This window comes from Giraffa tippelskirchi, chromosome 13 (genome assembly GCF_054371585.1).
Source record: "Giraffa tippelskirchi isolate mGirTip1 chromosome 13, T2T-mGirTip1v1.2.pri, whole genome shotgun sequence".
NCBI lineage: Eukaryota > Metazoa > Chordata > Mammalia > Artiodactyla > Giraffidae > Giraffa > Giraffa tippelskirchi.
In genome coordinates this window covers 59764515-59781794 of record NC_137287.1, presented here as the reverse complement: position 1 = coordinate 59781794, position 17280 = coordinate 59764515, and the positions used below count along the sequence as shown (strand labels likewise).

The 17280-nt window shown below is 44.4% G+C and overlaps 1 protein-coding gene across 26 annotated transcripts in view; it reads right to left on the bottom strand.

Moving 5' to 3' along the window:
• CELF2 (CUGBP Elav-like family member 2) overlaps positions 1-17280 on the bottom strand; it is a 316757-nt gene that overhangs the window by 238690 nt on the left and 60787 nt on the right. The window contains exon 2 of one of the 26 annotated variants that reach the window (XM_081554061.1): positions 1355-1602. The exons of the other annotated variants lie outside the window; for them this stretch is intronic. The gene's annotated coding sequence lies outside the window, so the exon portion shown is untranslated. The remainder of the gene's footprint in view (positions 1-1354; positions 1603-17280) is intronic. 26 annotated transcript variants of the gene reach the window in all.

The following is a 17280-nucleotide window of genomic DNA, read 5'->3' as shown; positions in this document are numbered from 1 at the left end:
TTATTAGGAACTCCCATCTGGCCCTGCACAAAGAAAGCCCCATGTCACTTAGGAATAACGTGTTGACATCGCAGGAATGGAAAAGGAGAGGGAAGAGTTTCTACAATTAGCATCACCCTCATCCAAGAGCCTAGGGCATCAACTTTTTGACCATGGGCCATTTTGCATTACAAATATAAACTATGTGTTGGAGAAAGTAGGAATGCAGAGTTCCCATCAACAGGGGTAACTATGTAATATGTAACAAATTCAGAATTCTACCGCTGAAAATGATAGCAACCTACCATTTATAAGACAGACTGTAATTTACACAGCAGTGACGATAAATAAGATATTTCACAAAGAAAAGTCAAATATATAGGGGTAATAACAAAGGACTGTGTTGAGAAATAATTTTCTCTGATCGTAAACAGCAACTACAAAATTTCAGTAGAATTTTGAGTACGTTGGTGTTAACATGCTCACTACCACCCAAAAGCAGGAAGAGAAGGAAATTGAGAATCCCACACCCAGAAGCTAGTCCTCTTTTTTTTTTTAAATCTGTCTCTTAAATGTATTTGTCTTAGGCAGAAACCTAGTAAAAAGCCAATGAACAGAAGAAAAAAAGTCGACCCTAAGATCATTTTTAGTGAGTAATACAATCTGGAGGGAAGTCATGTCAGAATTTACTGAAAAACAGATTTTTCTCCTTCAAAAGTATTATTAAAAAATACGACTGTTTTTGTGACTTATTGCCGAGTATATTGTGTAAGCTCTCTGCTCCCCGGATGTACCACGCTGTCCAACGTGATGGATGGGGGCTCTGCATCACTTACCCTGCAGGGCAGAGCCACTGGGGCTCCGTCGGAAGGTGAGGGGACCCCAGGAGTGCACGGCTTCCTCATCAGGGCACTCCTCACATGGTGCCTGGTTGTTCAAACCATCCCTCCCGACTGACTCGCACACCCGCAGGTCCTCGGAGATGGGATGGCTGGTGGCCAAGAGCCGTGAGTCACACTGTCCCCAGGAGGACAGTCCTCCTCTGGCCCCACTTTCACCTGAAGCCATCCTGGTGTTTCCCGTAACAACCCGGGTCTACAGTTCCGTCCGTTATCCGCGTCTTAAAGCAAACCCAGCTTCGCATAGTCCTTCCTGGACCGTACTCTAACTGAGAGGATGGAAGGAAGTATGGGGAACCTGTCCTCACCCCCGGCCAACAGCACTGGGAGTATCATGTCTCCGTGAAATCAGCTGCCGGTCAGTCCAAGGGAATTAACCACGGATGAGTAGATAAAGGCCCCCAACCACAGAAGAGAAAGATGCAATAGATGACTCTAAGTGGGGCCTTTCCTATTTCACAGAGAAAACAACTTACTCATTGCATGTATTTGTGAAAGTTGCTCAGTCGTGTCTGACTCCTTGCGCCCTCGTGGACTGCCGCCCACCAGGCTCCTCTGTCCATGGGATTCTCCAGGCACAAATCCTGGAGTGGGCTGCCATTCCCTTCTCCAGCGGATCTTCCCGACCCAGAGACAGAACTTGTGCCTCTTGCATTGGCAGGTGGATTCTCTACTGTCTGAGCCACAGGGAAGTCCATGTGTATTTGCACCTATTATGAATTTTCTTGAATAGGAAAAAAAAACAGATGAGACGGAGTCATTTGAACAGTCTCCTTTCTAAAGGGATAGAGAAGGCTTACAGTGTTATCTCATTTTCTCCTCTTTTCCTTACCTATTTTTTTCTCTCTTCTCTCCTGAGTCCTCCCTTGCTCTGTAATTCCTTTTTCAAAACTTGCGTCTTCATTTCCCTCTAGGACCCTGGGGCCTGAGCTGAAGTCCGACTCCTGATGACCCCGGGGGCAAAGGGGACAGAGCAAAAGGAAGAACCAGACGCATCTCTCGACTTGCTAAGTAGAGCCAGAGCCCCGAGCACGCTGCACCCTGACCCTTCACATTAAGAAAAGGTGATGCTTTCCGAGGGCCTGTCTCTATCCATGGCAAAGGCCATTCTTCACCAGCTTCTTTATCCCAGTCTTACTGGGTGGTCCATTCAATCTAAAACCTAGACATGTATCTACTGTACAGCACAGGGAACCATATTCAATATCCTGCAATAAACCACAATGGAAAAATAATATGAAAAAGAATGTATATATGTATAACCAAATCACTGTGCTATACAGCAGAAACTAACACAACATTGTAAATCATACTCCAATTAAAAAAAAGAAGGAAAAATCTAGGCATGTAAAACAGACTTTACGTTTCGAACAGATAAAACTTGAAACCTCCATGAACTCTCAGACTTCCTTCGAATAATAATTCTGAATTGGTTTGTCTAATACACGGGGGACACTGTGGTTCGCTGTCAAGGTTTTGTGGCCTCTGGCGAGTGCCTACTTAAACAATTGAAGCCCAGTGACTGAAGGACAACACCCAACTTTATGTGACTTGGTGTGTTTGAATCTCACGGTCAGTGGCGGGAGCAGGGATACCCCTAGAGCCTGGAGAAGAGACCCACCTGTGGTGAGTTGGGGAAGACCCATCACAGGTGATCACAGTAGCATAGTTGGTCAGAAAGAAAACCACTGTGAACGGGTGTCCCTGGCAGGGAACACAGTATCAGAAAAACCCCAGAGAAACCGAGGGACCCAGCAGGACCCTACAAGCAGGAACGGGAAGAGCAGGACATGCCTTCACGTGGGCACCTGGTCACAAGGCAGACAGGGTGGGACAGATTTCAGAACTAAAGACTCAAGTCAGTCAGGGTGACGTGAGATTTAGCCACTGAATCAAAACACTGGACTCCTTCCAATCTCCGGTCCTGGGGTTCAGAGTCAGGCAGAACTTACGACAGTGGGAGTCACGAGTTTCCAGGTAAAGGACTAGAATCAAGAAGGTCATTCTGTTAGGTGTTCTCATTTTTTTCAGATTTCCATTTCCTATCTACCTCTCTTCTCCTAAACCCACCCAACTCAGAAATTAAAATCTTCTGTCCTTTCTTCATCTCTTTCAAGATAAGCACTTGAAAAGCAAAAGGAACTTCTTTATGAATATCCATCGAGCGAAAAAGATGACATGAAACATTTTTAAAGGCAAGTTTCTTATATTAATGGTTCAATGAAACAATTTTCCTTTCTCTTGCTTTTTATGACAATACCCACAGGCACATGATGAAAATGAAAGGAAAGACCAGCCCCGCCTTTGTTGGGATATTTATAGGGGATATTCTAAATCACTAAATGGCATAGGATAGAAAAATACAGAAATCGCAGAGTTCAAACAGCATCAGGAGAATTGTGTGTGGAATGACAAATATTCCTCAGACCACGCTGTTTTGGAACCAGTGATTTAAAAAACTTCATTTCACTGTTGGCTTTAAACTCCAGTAGACTGGAATGCATTTGAAGACACCAGCTACTAGGACTAAAGATATTCAAGCAGGAGATGAAGGATTTGGTTAGTAATAAGCTTATTTCAGACCTCTTCAGATTAAGGTCAAGTATAAAATTCTCATTAGTTTCCAGTTTATTTAAAGTAGGGTGGGCGGGAGTTGAAAGTCACCTCCATTATCCTGGGCTAAAGGGAGGAAAAGAGGGTGAGCAGGTCCCACAGGACCCAACAGAAAGGGCTGCCTGTGGCTTCCTCATTTACAGGAAACCCTCAGAACTGCTGGCACCTGAAACTGTTTTTGAATCATTTTGGCCTCATTCTTTACAAACGGGTTCCACGGAGCAAGGCTTTGCCAACCCATTTGATCAGCCCTCAAACCGGCTGCCTTCAGTGAGCCCGGGAACCAGACTTGCGAGATGGCAAGCGTTTCCCCTCTTTGATTGTTAACCGCTTTTATTTTCCATTTTATTTAAGATGCTTAATTTGTTTTTAGTGATTTACTCCTCTTTTTAATTAGATGGAGCGATTAGTGAGCATCTTTTCCCTGGCAAGGCAGTTTTCCTTGAACAGAAATGAGCTTAAGTCAACAGTACAGGGGCTGCTCCTAAGTAGGAGGATTTGCAAAGGGGGAAACCACCAGCCAGACTCCCTCCCTCTGGCGCTTCAGGGATGCAAATAAGAGGTAAGACAAAGAAAGACGTAATTAGGAGAAGGAAGGCAAGGAAATGGATATCTTAAATGCAGCATCCATTCATAACACAGCACTTCTCAAGAGGGCTGTTCTAATAGATCACCTTGCTGGAATGCATTATTTAAGATTTGGTTATTTAGAGCAGAAGTAAATGTATGTCCTCTGCATTTGGTGCATTAATGCCTTTTGCATAAATGCAGGTCAATATGAGGCTACTTATTTCTCTGTAAAATCAGATCTGATATAAGCACAAAGGCAAGAGAAAATAAAAGGGGCTGTTAATATCCACGAGTGTGAGGGAGATGCCTAGACATCCTTTCATGACAGTATAGACTAAATATGGCAAAAAATGTGAAAGCATGTTGTGACTACCAAGGAAATTTTTAAAAAAAATAGTTTTACTCTGCAAATCAGTTAAAATATATGCATCTTTTTTCACCAGGATATTTCACAAGGGATTTTTATCACTTTTCTCCTGGTTCTAAGTGTTGGTCTCCTGTTTCGTAGGAATTTCATTTCAAAGTGTCTCCCATGGAGACGATGAACGCCCACAGCCCAGCTTCTTCTGCTGGGGAGGATCGCACGTCTGCCTCTGTCACTTGCTTTTTCTGGTCTCCAAACAAAAATTCCAGCACCACCTCTTTCAAGGTGAAAGGCAAGGAGGCCTTTCCCCCAGCTGGGAGGCTGTTTTCGAGTGACAAAGCCTTGTCACAGTTAAAATGTGAGCGGAAGACAAGGAGGTTTACATGCCTCTGCTAAACCTCGGCAACATGGATTAAAATGTCCCTGGGCTGCATCCTGGTTACAGGTAAACCAGCACAGGCAAAAAGAGACAATAAGTGGACACCAGGGAGCTGAAATGTGGGCAAGACCATCACAGACGGCAACTCGGATGGTGCCAGGGGATTTCAGTCCAAATGACACACTCTGGCTGCAGACAACCAGGCAGTTTGCAGCTCCCCCCACCCCATCCCAGCCTCCCAAAGCAAGGATTCTCATTTGAATTAAGTCACAAACTCTGGTTAATTAAGTCTGTCTGGGTGGGTGTCCCTGTGTGCACGTGCTTGCTTCTCTTAGGGTCGAAACTCAAAGCATCTGGCCCACAAGCACATGAAGAAACTCCATTTTGCAAATACCCTGCACCAAAAACGACAGGGCCGTGGGTCGGGCCAGTGCCCATCTCAGTGCAGAACTAAGAAGAGAAACAGAAAAGGAATGTGAGTATGATGATTGACAGGAATAATAAATCACTGCCCAAGATCAACAGCAAATTGAATCCAGTTCTGACTCTACCCCAAAATATCAAAACGTAATTATACTGTTTTTATACATCCTTATTTGCCACGTGGGGAAAGGAGAACAGACATATTAATTAATGTCCAAAATGATATTCAATTAAAACAAGTGCAGTGTATCCCACCTGGGCCTAAGCGGAGGGGGTGCCTGGGCTACTCTTGCCACCTTTTCTTTCAGATCAATGTTCTCTGAAACAGGATCAATGACAACCAGAAAGTGTGAGTGTCTGACTCCAGCTCTCCCCCGTCCCCTGGTCTCCCACCCCTCCCCCCTCCCCCCTTCTCATGGTCTCCCACCCCTCCCCTCTCCTGTGGTCAGAGACCCCACCAGAGGCTGCTTTGGGCTAAGCCTCTGCGGGCAGCTCAGTGTGCCCCTGCCCCCGTCGGACCTCAGCACCCCCACACCTCGCAGAGGCTGCACCCCCACCCCGTCCTCCCTGACTGGGCCCTGCTTCCTGCAGCTTCAAGGTCTGGCCCAAGATCTTTTCAGCGTCCCCTACTCGAGCAGTTCAGACCAGTAAGTCTCATGCATGTTTATCTGGTGGGTAAGGTTTATCTGCCAGCGACAGAGGCTGCCTTGTGAAGCTTCAGAAACCAAATGACAGACACCCTGGCGTGAGCACACTGCAAGCAGTGCTTTCTCACAGAGCTTGACATGCTCCCATTTTTACCTTCAAAAGTCAATCAGCAGATGCATTTAATACAGAGACCTGGCTCCTGCTTTCCTGATGCCCCGCCTCCCCTTCCTGAGAAGATGTTTTCAGGAAAAGACTGGTTGCTATGGAAGCTTTATTGTCGCCCACTTCAGAAGGTTGGAAAACATTCAGCCAGTCACCTGATCTGCTCAGCATCCCCAAGTTCATTAAAATAAGAATCAGGAGGAGACAGACAAGGTGATTTCAAAAAACAAAGTGGTTCTTTGCCCATAAATGGACTACATGGCTTAGTAACCAGACTCTCCACAACCACGGTCGGTCGACTCTGACACACTTTCTTCCAAAGCTACTCTTACAAACGGCGGCATTTGAGGAGAATAACACAGGATCGCAGATTTCTAGAATAACAGGCGGTTTCCGTCATTGTTATGTACTTAACATAAAGTGAATGCTCTGGAATTCAATTCAGTCCGGCTGCTAGATCTCCGGCAAGTTAATGCGCCATAAAGACACGTTTTCATAAACAGAAGTACAAATAAAGAATTGGAATCCACAGAAAGCAGTTCTCCAAACTGGCCTGAAAAAAAAGGAATGGCCTGCAAGCCACCACCTGGACATCCAGTCTGAGAACTGCTGGACTATCATGGGGTGAATAGGCTCTCATCCTAATACCATTAGCAGAAATGAACTGGAACCAATTGTAAGTGGCTACTAATTGCCCATGACAGTGATGGAAAATACTGACTTGACCTCAGAAGAGTTCATTTAGTCCGAGTGGTAGAGATGGAGGCTGAGGCTGCTATACTTCTATCACGGGTTGACCATATTAATTCGCCATTCTGGGTTTCTAGCTGAAAACAGGGATCAAGAAATGAATGATAAGCTGTGACCACATTGACAGTTTGGGCCAAGCGACCTGAACTGACTGGCTGATTTGGCTGGCAGGAAAAAAGGGGCCTGGATAACATTTATAAAAAAGAGGTTGTTCCCTAGTAAAATCAAAACTGCTTGTTTCATATATGGAGATTACCATTAGCATCAACACCTGTGTGCTTAGCCACGTCTGACGCTTTGCAACTCCATGAACTATACAGTCCTCCAGGCTCCTCTGAGCATGGGATTTTCCAGGCAAGAATACTGGAGTGGATGGCCATTTCCTTCTTCAGGGGATCTTTCCCAGCCAGGGATCGAACCTGCATCTCCTGCACTGGCAGGCAGATTCTTTACCACTGAGCCACCTGGGAAGCCCTTATTAACATCAGGTTTTGTTTAAAAGTTTGCTGACCCATCAAAACAGTTTCACTGGAATACCCTGATTTGATGATACTAAGGTAGTGATGTGTTAACATTATAAAGCTGGGATATGCCTTATGGCTGTTGGTTTAATTCTGTAACATCTCAGTTACTCTTCTTCCCCTTTCCCCCACATGCCTGGTTTGTGCAGCAGGTGTGCATTTAAATACTCAAATAACGATTCGTGCATGTATTTCATGGTACTTTTTGTCAGGACAGAAGAACCTGGAGGTTCAAACGAATATTGGTTGTTGTGACTCTTAAGACTAGGCTCCAATCTCAGGAATAGTCCCTAGCAACCTGTACACTAATTCCCAAATTCCAGACTCCTGCCTCATTGGAAAACACCGTGATGCTGGGAAAGACAGAGGGCAAGAGGAGAAGGGAGAGACAGAGGATAAGATGGTTGGATGGTATGACCGACTCAATGGACATGAGTTTGAGCAAACTCTGGGAGATAGTGAAAGACAAGGAAGCTGGGCATGCTGTGGTCCATGGGGTTGCAAAGAGCTGGACACGACTTAGTGACTGAACAATGACAACAAAACTCCTGCCATCTCAGAAGCACCCTCTGAAGAGGAAACAGGACAAGTGTCCTGCTAAATGATTGACAGCAGCATTAACTCCTCCTTCTGGCGAGGAAATGAACATACCAACAGATGCAAAAAAAAAAAAGCTAGGAGACAATTACAAGTGACCGCGTGATGCTGCATCTATTGGCAAGCTAATTCCATGACAGAACAGAAAATAAAGACTGATGCCAACCAGGAAGCATGGCCTCCGGTCACACACACTGAAAGACACGATCACACGGAGGCTTTCACAGCACCCAAATGCCAGGAACTGCATCTGCTCTTTTGATGAGAAGTGCAAAGTGAGGCTGCAAGTTAAGAGATGGCTGCAAAATATGACATGTGCGTGCCACATGCACGCACGTGTGTGCAACTGGCTATCTGTTCAGCTGTGAAGTTGAGTTTATTTATCAGTCTAAGATGACATGGCCTGAAATCAGGGTGCAAAAGGCTGAGGGGTATCCACAAGACCCCCTGCAAGAGTCTGACTCTGTTTTGATTATGACCACCACTCTAATGAAGGGAGCTGAATGTTGTGTTACATTTCTTAAAACATTTTTCAAAGGTGAGGAAAAAAACATAAACTGTGTGGTTAAGAAAGCTTACTGAAAACTTACAAGGTGGGGGGAGGGGGAATGTACAGCATGTCCTCACATTGTCACACTGGGGCACTGTTTATTGGGTCAAATATTATTTAACTCTCTAGAAAATTTCTGCATCTGATTTTGCTATTTAGTATTTGATTGAAAGTTACAGGTTAATTTCTAGATTTACCTCCAGTTGAAAAGAGTACCCCGAAGCATGAGGTCTCATTGCTATCTAGGAAATTAATCAGTTCAATATATAATCAAGAAATCCTAACGTAATATTCCTTTTTAAATGCCTTATAAACACCTGGTTCCTCAAATGCTCTTTAAATCCCTGTGGCCACCTTACAGGAGTTCTCACTGATGTATCACATCAATGACCCACATTAATTCTTTATCTGATGAAGAATTTCAGTTTTCACTCTAAGATAGTTCGATGGTCAGAAGCTCACTTTTAGTCATTCAGGAGAATTCTACTGCTAACCTTTCTCCATTTTCCTATGGGTTCTATTTTCCTGAAGGTTAAACTTCTACAAAACGACTTCAGAAACTACTATGCCAGTGCTGGGCGGGGTGGAGGGGAAAACTTTTTTGGGGGGGAGGGGGGTATTTCCTCCATGTTTGGCTTAATTTTTCCTCGTATTACTCCCAAATCAGTAGAGAACGCCTTAGCCACCATCTCCCCAGAGACAAGCGATGTCACTTAACTGTCTAAGCGCCCTGACTATGCAGCACCTTGTTCAAAGCATGACCTGAATTCGGGGGGTGCTGGTAAGGTTGTCCTAGAGTCATGTTATTTGGGGAAGCCAGTGGGACAAAACATAGTGAACATTCATGCATTCTTGCTGCTTGCTATCTTTTTGCTTGAAAACATCCTCTTTGAAAGGTTTCCAAAGGCAACGTCAATCACTGATACTTACAAGTCTACACGTGACTTTGCCCACACTCCCCAAGAGCTGCAAAACTAGGAATGGTGTTGAAGGTGACAAGCACATCTTTTTAAATAACATGATCACACTATAGAAAATTCAGGAAACAGAAGAAAACATAGGACCTTGTTCCTCTAACAAAACTACCATTGGTGTTTTGATATATTTCTAATCCGTACTTTTTCAAAAGTGTTTTACATACACAAGTACACACACATGATTTTTCACTTAGACTACATCAATTATCTATAAATTGGTGCAAGTAAATCCTAAGCCTCATACTATTGTTTTAAAACTGTGTTCCATCACTTAACGTTTTCTCCAAGTTTCGGCAAATAGATGACAGTCAATAAACATCAGCCATTTTTCATAACTACTGTTCTAAGTTTAAGTAGCTATAAAACTTTCAATTAAGTGGTAATACCATAAACTCTGTAGCTATTCCATCACTGAGTGACCGCATCCTACGTGTCTGATGGCAATCTCTCCTTGACCACACTAGCACCAGGCTCCTCCGAGTCCTTCCGCTAAGCTTGACCCCAGCTGATAAAGACTTGAACAAACTCTATGGAGTGTTTCTAACAGCTCAAGACCACTTCCCTAAGATGATCCTCCCCTCCCCCACCACTTAAAGTGCCCATGAGAGAAAGGTCAGGGCAGCGGAACAACCTGTTGTTTGTTCCAGCCAAGATCTGGCCTCTGAGGAAACCCCAGCCTCTGTGGTGGGGGTTGCGGGGGGGGGCGGTGAGTAGGAGCCTGACTTCCTTAAGAGGCACTTAGCAAACTCACGTGGGTTTCACGTGGACCAAAAGCCTCCTTCCTTGCCTTTGTGTCACATTCCTAATTCTGCCGACCCCTCCAACCCCAACCCCCTCTCCAATCCCTCACTCTCCCTAACATCCAAGTGAGAGTCAAAGTGTTAGTTGCTCAGTCGTGTCCAACTCTTTGCAACCTTATGGACTATAGCCCGCCAGGCTCCTCTGTCCATGGGATTCTCCAGGCAAGTATACTGGAGTGGGTAGCCATACCCTTCTCCAGGGGATCTTTCTGACCCAGGGATCAAACCCGGGTCTCCCGCACTGCAGGCAGATTCCTTACTGTCCGAGCCTCCAGGGAAGCCCAAAGCTCTGTAAAACTCCAAGTGGAATTCCATTCTTGCTGGACTCATACCTATTGCAACAGTGTGTCACTGACTGAACACGGTCCTGGCTACTGTGTGTGCATGTGCTAAGTCGCTTCAGTCATGTCTGACTCTTTGTGACCCTATGGACCGTAGCTCACTAGGCTCCTCTATCCATGAGATTCTCCAGGTAACTCTCTTGTCTAGAGTTGTTTATCTTGACACAGACATGAGACTGAAAACACTGGGGACAATGCTCATTCTCAAAGACACCGCCAGTCCTCTGAGTCTTTCCAGCTGAGGCCCCAGATGCCACAGAACAGAGACAAGCCATCATCACTATGTCCTGTCCAAATTCCCCACCCACAGATTCCAGTGATGTGGTTACTCTACATCATCAAGTTTGGGCTGATTTGTTATGTGGCAGTAGGTAACTGCTACACCAACAGAACCACCAGTTCTGCCTAGGGCATTTGTATTCTCAGCTTACCCATCCACACAACTGAATCACATAATCATTTCAAGAGTCTAGACAAGCAGCAATACACATGTGGGCTCTGCTTCCAGGCTCTTTTTTTCTTTTTTCCTCTAATCGATTCTAACTATTGTTGAAATAATATTAATCTTTTTAAACTGCAGGCCTAACCATGTCATTTCCCTGCTTCAAACTTTTTAATAGAGTGCCAGTGTGTACTGAGAAAAGTCCAAACTCTTCAGCACAACACGCCAAGTCCGTTCTAATTTGGTCTCAATCAACACTCTCCGTTTTAATCTCCCATTTTTCACTGTCTTCTCCATCCCAACTGGATTCGCCACTCTTCTCCAGAAATGTACAACATCTTCCATGGCTTTGCCCTGCTCACGCTCCTCACTCAGCCTCAGTGTGTTTTCCTCTCGTGGGTATAAGTTGATGCACTTTTTTCCCCTTTTCCAGTTTTACTATGACATACAATACTAGGTAAGTTTAAGCTGTATGAGTATAGAGCAATGATTTCACTTGCATATATCATGAAATGTTATATATTCACTATTAAGTCAATATTCACTGTTAATCATACCTACTACCGATTTAAAATATGAAAAGTGAAAGTCACTCAGTCGTGTCTGACTCTTCGACCCCATGGACTGTAACCTACCAGGCTCCTCTGTACATGGAATTCTCCAGGGCAGAACATACTGAAGTGGGTAGCCATTCCCTTCTCCAGGGTATCTTCCCAACCCAAGGATTGAACCCAGGTCTCCTGCATTGCAGGAGAAATATCCTATTTCATATATAACTGACAAACAATTTATGTATTTCCAATTAAGTGGTTTTTTTAAAAAATTATTTTTAATTGAAGGATAATTAAAATATTGTGTTGGTTTCTGCTTATACATAAACATGAATCATAGGCATACATATGTCCCCTTCCTCTCAAGACTCCCTCCCATCTCCAACCCGAGATGCCCTTCTTTAATGAACCACTTTGCCTCCCCTGAATGTCCTCAGCACCAAAATACAACCTTCATCCTGGCACACCTTTCATGTTGTACAAATCTTTGTTTTTTGCATCCTGTCTCCTCTACTGGACTGCCTCATTCACCAAGAGTACAGATAATGTCTGGGACATCTCTCTGTCCCAGGGCCTAACACTCCGCCTCGCACATTAAGGGGTATTCAGTTTCTCTGTCCTTGCTGTGACTGTATCAGAAAGACAGACTGTTGGCAGGAAAATGTTGAATCACTGGTTCTGGAAATTCTTCTGCCTTAATGTTTAATAAATACAAATGAGGCAGAAGGTGGCTGTGGGAATGACCACCTCCAGATCCTCCCGGGAAGTTCAGGGACAGCAGAATGGCTTTGCTTCAGGTAGAAACAGAGAAGCTGACAGGGAAATTTTAACTTCGGGTGCCCAGAGGAGAACAGACTATGGCCAGTACTCTCCAGCATCTATGAGCCCCTGATTCCGTGGGCACATACTGTTGCAATAGGTCAATTATTCCTGCTGACTGAATACTGTGGAGTCAAATCTCATCATAAATGTGATGTATCTCATTCCAGGCCCTGCTGCAGTGCACTGGCATTTTGATAACAAAATGACGGACAGGTGCAGCTTGTCATTACAGCATGATAAAGCCAGTGACCACATCAACTGCGATGCCATCAGAAATACATTGTGAAGGAGGGGGAGCTAATAATTTCCTTCACCAGGGTGACTTTAGGGAGTCCTCTTTCCAACACTCAATTAGATACACGTTTTTGCTCCTTGCCAAAGACCTGAGAGTTAAGCTTAAGATAACTTGGTATCACGTATTCAGAATATGTTACCACCCATACACCACTCCAACATGTAGGAGACCCACCTCTCATCATCTACATACTCTTCTACTGCCATTCATTCTGCTTGGTACCTGGTATCTGGCGAGCACTCTGGAGGAGATAAACACAGTCTGGGAATGTGAACCAATTTCTCCAACTCAGCAAAAATCCTGAAACCGAAATGTCAACTTCACAGAAAAAAGATATCATCCCCTTGCTTTCTATTTTTTTCCCTGCGTATTCTTCTCCAAGAGACTGCAACTACACAATTCTCTCTCATGGCCCACTCTCTCTCCAAACTACCTCCCAGCGACACACTGACACACAAGCCGGCCAGTGTCCCCGAGAAAATCACACACACCTAATTCTTTTGAAAAACCCAACATGTAAACCCATGGCTGATTCATGTCAATGTATGGCAAAAACTATTACAATATTGTAAAGTAATTAGTCCCCAACTAAAATAAATAAATTTATAAAAAAAAAAAAAAAGAAAAGAAAAACCCAATCCGTGATGATCAATTTCTTTCTCCGTGGTTCCTCCCCCCATCTCCTCCTGCCCCTTTAAAAGGAGGAAAGCACCTTTCCCGGGAATGTGCAGAAACATATTTTTAGGTAAAATTTTATTTCGGTCTCTCCAGGCAGGAAGCTATTACCCCTCTGTTGTTATCTTTATGTGCATGATTAGGAATAATAGCTGATTTGTGAAGTTATCTATTACGGGGAAATAATCAAGATTAATGAGCCCCGTGGCCCTTGCTGAATGCCTCTGGAGATTTATTGCTCAGGCTGGGTGTTTCTCTTGTGTTGTTGGTACTGTCAGTTTGTGTTGTTTTTTTTTTAATACGTGCAAATGGAGACATGGATTAATTGTGGAAGAGGAGAAAAGCTCTTTCAATGTTATCGAATACTGGGCACTGCTCAGCCCCGCCTTGCCCAATGAGACCCTTTTGTGACATATAATGATGCTGGAGTCGAGTCCCCACCCTGCTTTAGATCCAGGCAGGGAGTGTTTATTAGCTTGTACCCTCCAGGGTGTGTGGACTGTCCACTAGAAGTCCTGTCCCGAAATCAAGATTTGGCCAAGGGCTTTCCTGGTGGCTCAGTGGTAAAGAATCTGCCTGCCGATGCAGGAGACATAGGATTGATCCTTGATCTGGGAAGATCTCACACGCCATGGGACAGCTAAGCCTGTGCACCACAACTACTGAACCTGTGCTCCAGGAGCTGAAAATACTGAGGCCTGTGTGCCCTAGAGCCCATGCTCCACAAGAGAAGCCACTGTAATGAGAAGCCTTCATACTGCAACAAGGAGCAGCCCTTGCCAGCCCCAACTTGAGAAAAGCATGTGTAGCAACGAAAACCCAGTGCAGCCAAGACTAAATAAGCAAATATGTTTATTTAAAAAAGAAAAACAAAAAGATTTGCCCTAGATGGACAGGAATTTATGGTGCTGGGGCTGCAAATGCTCAGGGAGTTTCAACCAGCTGCTCAAGCAGGGAGATATTATCTTCTCCTCCATGCATCTGCCCTGCAGCCACAGGGCTGCCGTGGATGGAAAAACCATGGCTGCGGTGCCAACGTGCCTTTGTTCTGAATGTCTGGATTGATGCCGGACATTCTGTATGCTGGGCCTCTCTGGAAATGGAACAGTGATCCAGGATCCAAAAGAAACTCTGGTGGTATAGCCTCTGTATGGTAGCAACTTCACAGTCAAAGTGCGTGCTCAGTCGCTTTAGTCATGTACGACTAGACTCTGCCACCCCTTGGACTGTAGCCCGCCAGGCTCCTTTGTCCATGGGATTTCCCAGGCAAGGATACTGGAGTGGGTTGCCATGCCCTCCCCCAGGGAATCTTCCCCACCCAGGGGCTGAACTCCCATTGCAGGTGGATTCTTTCCCCACTGAGCCACCTGGGAAGCCAATAGGAATAGTCAGTAAGGAATTACAAAGACTGCTTCCTGACACAAGGCAGGTGGGAGGTAGGGACAAAAAGCTCTCCATGACCAGACCACACTTAGTGGAAGCAGACAGAGGTGCTGAATCTCTGCCTGCCAGGGTCAGGATCCCAGCTCTGCAACGCACAGCCACACCCCTGCTGCGAAATGTAAACTTGACACACTTCCATGGCCCATCTGGAAACTGGGGGAAATAACAGTATCAATACCACAAGGTGACTGTGATGAATAAAATGAATGAATACATGTACCAGTGCTTAGGAGAACTTTATAGTATTGTTGTTATTTTTAAACAACTTGTCAGTCGAAATGTACCTGAAATATTCTGGGCTAGAGACCCATGGTGGTCTATTACATCGCTTCGAAACCTGTTAACTTCCCAGTTTGTTTTTTCCCAATGGGCAGAATGAGGGTGTAACAGATGAACCCCAATCCAAGAGTTAAAAAGTCCGGCTTCTAGAACCAGATCAGTCAGTCACCAAAAGTATGATGTTGGGTCAGTGCACTTTATATTTTTGGGTCTAGTTTCCCTATGGATTATACATAGATTTGGAAAATGAGCTCGAATGTCTTCAGTGATGGTATCATATAAACCTTTAGGTCACATGCATATTCTTTTTGTTAACTTAGGTGGAGAAACAGTCCCAGGAGTGAATGCAAAAACCAATGTAACATATACTTGAAATTTTATATAAATAGGATATCCTAACAAAGGTACCTTTGAATATTTAGAAACTCACTGCGTTGCCAACTAATAAAACCACAGGGTATTTATTTGTAGGTTTTTAAGAAGTCAAAGCCTCTAAAAACACACCTGGCAAAATACAGGAATAGCCAAGTGTCCCAACAGAATACTTTTTAATGTGCTGGAGCTTGCATTTCCATAAGATATTAAAAGGATCATTGGGTTTATTTAAAAGCATATATACTGATGACCTCAGCAGACAGACGATAATGGCCTTTCTCTGAAGGGGTTTATACTCTCTAGACCATGATTTTCATGTTCTCTTGGCAGAAAGGTAGAAAACACTTTTTTCATTTTATCCTTTTCCCAGGGACTTGTTAATTCATGATCAGCTAGGGCCTGAGATTTCTACACAAAAACCGAATTGGCTGGTTTTTTGAGCAATATATTGACTTTTCCATTTAAAAGCAGGAATTACTGTGTGTGACCTCTATCGCTTACACATTCAAGAGGATGGATGATTTCTTCACTCCCCTTTCCCAAGCCCCACCCTTGACTCTGCCTATCAACATCCTGTCTTTTTTAGGCCCGAGTCAGATTCACAGACTTCATCTTTAACCTGTCCAAAAGACATTCATTTCTCCTGTCTCAGGGCCCCCAAGCCTTTCACATTTCTAATGGAATACCTGCACATCACATTTCACTGTGGGCTGCTACATCCCTTCATTCAACCCAGTAAGACCTTCAGCATGGAGACCATCTCCGGACCACACTTACTCAACAGCGAAATCAGTCAGGTGTCTGGGTATTCCTCTAGCTGTCCAACAAGATCAAAAATGCAACAACTATGTCTTAATTGGTATTTATTCCCACCACATTTGCTGGCACATACCATCAGTAAAGCTGTGGCTCAATTTAATTCGCAGAATTACATACTTTCTCTTCTTGGGCTTAACATCCAACTAGAGAACAAGAAAGCGGGTTCTCCTGGATTCTTCCCTTTCCTGGAGGAAAATGAATTATCCATAGGATAGTTTCTTTTCTCTGCCCAAAATTATTAGTTCAGACCACGGACAATCAGCCCAGACTGGCTCTTCACAGTGAGTCAGTACCTGCTCTGAATCTTTGATCCTAGAGTTCAGCCCGCTGGACTGAGAATTTAAATAAATTCTAAAGCAGCTCATATTTTGGTTGTTGAGACTGGCCACAGGAGACAGGCAACAAAGATGCCGTTACTATATGGCAGGCCCTGTGTTAAAGTCCTCTCCATCTAGTATGATTTAATCCTACCTATGGCTAAACGCTGACAAAGGTCTATATAGTCAAACGTATGATTTTTCCAGTAGTCATGTATGGATGTGAGAGTTGGATCATAAAAAAGGCTAAGTGACGAAGAACTGATGCTTTTGAACTGTGGTGCTGGAGAAGACTCTTGAGAGTCCCTTGAACAGGAAGGCGATCAAACCAATCCATCCTAAAGGAAATCAACTCTGAATATTCACTGGAAGGACTGATGCTGAAGCACCAATACTTGGCCACCTGATGTGAAGAGCCAACTCAATGGAAAAGATTCTGATGCTGGGAAAGACTGAGAGTGGGAGGGCGAGGGGCGACAGAGGATGAGATGGCTAAACAGTATCACTGACTCAGTGGACATGAGTTTGAGAAAACTCTGGGAGATAGTGAAGGACAGAGGAGCCTGGGTCAGGAAGATCCCCTGGAGGCAGAAAGGGCAACCCACTCCAGTATTCTTGCCTGGGAAATCTCATGGCCAGAGGAGCCTGGCAGGCTATAGTCCATGGGGTTGCAAAGAGTAGGACACGAC